The sequence below is a fragment of the Bubalus kerabau genome, chromosome 21, assembly GCF_029407905.1.
Source record: "Bubalus kerabau isolate K-KA32 ecotype Philippines breed swamp buffalo chromosome 21, PCC_UOA_SB_1v2, whole genome shotgun sequence".
In the NCBI taxonomy this organism is placed as follows: Eukaryota; Metazoa; Chordata; class Mammalia; order Artiodactyla; family Bovidae; genus Bubalus; species Bubalus kerabau.
This window is the reverse complement of record NC_073644.1, coordinates 3327525-3332118: the sequence shown is the minus strand read 5'-3', so window position 1 is coordinate 3332118 and position 4594 is coordinate 3327525. Positions and strand designations below refer to the sequence as shown.

Genomic DNA, 4594 nt, shown 5'->3' with positions numbered 1-4594 from the left:
GAGAGGGAGAGGGTGGGAAGATTTGGGAGAATGGCATTGAAACATGTGTAATATCATGTATGAAACGAGTTGCCAGTCCAGGTTCAATGCATGATACTGGATGCTTGGGGCTGGTGCACTGGGAAGACCCAGAGGGATGGTGTGGGGAGGGAGGAGGGAGGAGGGTTCAGGATGGGGAGCGTATGTGTACCTGTGGCGGATTCGTTTTGATGTTTGGCAAAACTAATACAGTGTTTCAGGTTTAAAAATAAAATAAAATTAAATAAAAAAAAAGAGTCAGACACGACTTCACTTTCACTTTCACCTTTGAATAGTCATTTTTCATTATTACAAAAGAAAGAATAGCTCAGAAAAGATATAATTGTACCTTTTTCTTGCCTTCAGTTCAGTTCAGTTCAGTTCAGTCGCTCAGTCATGTCAGACTCTTTGTGACCCCATGAATCGCAGCACGCCAGGCCTCCCTGTCCATCACTAATTCCTGGAGTTCACCAAGACTCACGTCCATCGAGTCAGTGATGCCATCCAGCCATCTTATCCTCTGTTATCCCCTTCTCCTCCTGACCCCAATCCCTCCCAGCATCAGACTCTTTTCCAATGAGTCAACTCTTTGCATGAGGTGGCCAAAGTACTGGAGTTTCAGCTTTAGCATCATTCCTTCCAAAGAAATCCCAGGGCTGATCTCCTTCAGAATGGACCGGTTGGATCTCCTTGCAGTCCAAGGGACTCTCAAGAGTCTTCTCCAACACCACAGTTCAAAAGCATCAATTCTTCGGCACTCAGCCTTCTTCACAGTCCAACTCTCACATCCATACATGACCACTGGAAAAACCATAGCCTTGCCTAGACGGACCTTTGCTGGCAAAGTAATGTCTCTGCTTTTGAATATGCTATCTAGGTTGTTCATAACTTTTCTTCCAAGGAGTAAGTGTCTCTTAATTTCATGGCTGCAGTCACCATCCACAGTGATTTTGGAGCCCAGAAAAATAAAGTCTGACACTGTTTCCACTGTTTCCCCATCTATTTCCCATGAAGTGATGGGACTGGATGCCATGATCTTGGTTTTCTGAATGTCAAGCTTTAAGCCAACTTTTTCACTCTCCACTTTCACTTTCATCAAGGGGCTTTTTAGTTCCTCTTCACTTTCTGCCATAAGGGTGTTGTCATCTGCATATCTGAGGTTATTGATATTTCTCCCAGCAATTTTGATTCCAGCTTGTGTTTCTTCCAGTCCAGAGTTTCTCATGATGTACTCTGCATATAAATTAAATAAACAAGGTGACAATATACAGCCTTGACGAACTCCTTTTCCTATTTGGAACCAGTCTGTTGTTCCATGTCCAGTTCTAACTGTTACTTCCTGAACTGCATACAAATTTCTCAAGAGGCAGATCAGGTGGTCTGGTATTCGCAACTCTTTTAGAATTTTCCACAGTTTATTGTGATGCACACAGTCAAAGGCTTTGGCATTGTCAAAAAAGCAGAAATAGATGTTTTTCTGGAACTCTCTTGCTTTTTCCATGATCCAGCAGATGTTGGCAATTTGATCTCTGGTTCCTCTGCCTTTCCTAATCCAACTTGAACATCAGTAGGTGACCCTTTTTAAACATCTGTTACAATTTAGCATTAAACATTGAAATATTCCTGAATACTATCACTATATTGCCTAGATGAATTCAGTAACTGTCCAAGCATGAAAATTTCTCTAGTCAGATTCCATAGCTTGGCTTATAATCTAAAAAATAAAAAATGGATGTACTAACTACTATTGATATGTTGCCAACTTTAGAACAGTGAATCAATGAGATGCTAAAGATATTTAACTGTAGAAGAAAACTCATTTAACACATAATTTGATGAGACAGGCACTGTCATTCTCATACTAATGATGATGAAACTTAAACTTAGTGATTACTTGGCCTGCCTAAAGAATTGCAGCTGCTGAGCAGTAGAGTTAGGATTCAGTTGCTAATTCTGTTACTGATTCAGTAACTAATTCTGCATATTTTCTCTTTATATTTTACAAGTAACTCTTAGAAGTTCCTTTGTTCCTCAGAGGTAAAGTTGCTTCCAATGTATAAGAGATAAAGTACTTTGACTCATCTAGCTAGGCAAGGCTTCTACTGAAATAGAAATACTTTAATTTGCCGTGCAAGTAAAAAAATACTGCAAAGTGGAACAGAAGTGAGTTACTCAGATTTTGCTATATGCAATGTGATTAACCATGATCATTCACATTGGTGAAAGATGAGAGAGTAAATGAAAGTAAGAGGTTCAGAGGTTAGAATTCACCCACTGGTTTGATGCTGTGTCATTTAACGTGGAAAATGATAGCTTTAAGGAATAGAAGCAGTAAGTTATCAGTTCATCTGGAAATGCATACATTTTCTGTGCTTACTGTTCATATGCCTAAGGATTACCAGGATGCCCAAGTGGATTTAGAATTAATGTTCTAATTACTTTAGCCGTTTTCATATTTATTTTTTATGACTCTTCAGGTTATTATAAACATCAGTACCCTGTCAAAATTCCAACCTCCAGGAACCCTGCAGAGAATGGAGGTGGAGAACAGCACTGTGAAGACACAGTTCTTGCTCTTGGGATTCAGTGACCACCCGGAACTGCAGAGTGCTCATTTTGCTGTTTTTCTGTCATCTACTCGGTTACCCTGATGGGAAACCTTGGGACGATTTTATTAATCACAGCCAATCCCCTTTTGCACACCCCTATGTACTTTTTTCTCCGCATCTTGTCTTTCGTAGATGTCTGCTGCTCTTCAGTCACTGCCCCCAAATTACTTGTGGACTTAGTTTCTGATAAGAAGACCATTTCTTACAATGGCTGTGCTGCACAGTTATATTTCTTCTGCTGTTTGGTGGACACAGAGTCTTTTCTCTTGACTGTCATGGCTTATGACCAGTACATAGCCATCTGCAACCCCCTGCTTTACACTGTTATTATGTCCAAGAGGATTTGCTGCCAGCTTGCAACTGGAGCATTTCTGGGAGGCACCATGAGCTCAATCGTCCACACCACTAATACATTTCACCTTTCTGTTCCAATGAAATTAACCATTTCTTTTGTGACACCTCCCCTCTCTTCTCTCTGTCCTGCACTGACACCTACATCCATGACGTTGTACTGGTGGTCTTTGCTAGTTTAGTGGAAGCCCTCTGCCTTCTCACAGTTCTCCTCTCCTATATCCTCATCATAGCAGCCATTCTTAAAACAGGTTCTGCCAAGGGAAGAAGAAAAGGATTCTCCACTTGTGCGTCCCATCTGACCGTGGTCTCTATCTACCCATGGTACCCTGATCTTCATTTATTTGTGCCCTGGCACTGGCCATGCAATGGCTATGGATAAAGTGACCTCTGTGTTCTATACATTGATTATACCTATGTTAAATCCCTTAATTTACAGCCTTAGGAACAAATATGTAAAAAATGCCTTCAGGAAAATGATTAGCAGAAAATTTCTTTCTTAAGAAATGATGAAACTGAGGCTGACAGCTTTTCTACCCTGTTTCTTGCCCTTTGTTCTTTAAATCTCTCAAGATTCTGAGAGCTGAAGCTCTAGTACTTTGACATAAGTTCCTATAACCCACCAGTACAACCTTCTGAATGTTTCCCATTATTTTCAGTTGTGCCTAAATTGAGTGTAGGGAGCAGGCCTTGATGATCTTAATCTTCTCTCCAAACTAAGGAAGAGTAGCAATAGGGTCTCTTTGCTGTTTTGCACAAAAGGTCTTTTTCACATCTCTTTTCTCTGTTCCTGAGAGGCCCTAATGAGGTATCATGAGAAGAGCAACTGCTCTATCCATGTCAGTCAAACTTACTTCCCTAAAGACTCCATTTTTTTTTTAAACAGTAGGCTTAATAGACATGCTCAGTCAGGAGAGAGTGTTACTGTATCAAATTAGTTTTGTTTATACTCTTTTTATGTACTTGCATCACCCTGTAAATATTCCATCATAACACATAGAAGTAAGTAGTAAATAAATAAATAAGAATAAATAGGAAACCTCCCTCCATGTCTAAATATTCCATAAAAGCATGACACTTACTATCCTGTTCACCATTTTTTCTACTATGCCACTTACAGTGTTTGACCTGAGAATTCAATTCAAAAATACTTATAGAACAACAAATGAATAAGTGTAGCCAGAACAATTAATATAAAATTGAATCTTTGTAAATTGATCAAAAAATTTCTCTTTTTTTGATTTTATCCTACCATGTTCACTTTAGGTGAAATCTATTTGCATATGTTTTATTTTGCCCTATACAGAAATGAGAGTCAGAGACAGGAATTATTTGTTGTAAAGCTCTTCATTCTGCCTTAATTATGTCAGCATATCCCCTGATCCTCCGAAGGACACCAAAGAGGACTCTGTCTCCTCACTGGGTTCATAGCATTACACTAGTTAATAATGAAAATAAGTAAACAAATAAACTGAAAGGTCCCATAATATAGTTTAAATCATAAACCATATATGTTAAATCATAATATTAACACAAACATAGTTCCCTTTGTAGGGGAGGAACAAAGTATTAGTTATATTAACAGGCTATATATAGTGATTATGTTATCTATGAAA

General features: G+C 39.0%; 1 pseudogene; it reads left to right on the top strand.

Annotated features, from left to right (window-relative positions):
- The first annotated feature begins 2549 nt into the window (after positions 1–2549).
- On the top strand, positions 2550–3481 carry LOC129636233 (olfactory receptor 5I1-like; annotated as a pseudogene).
- Positions 3482–4594: the final 1113 nt, after the last annotated feature.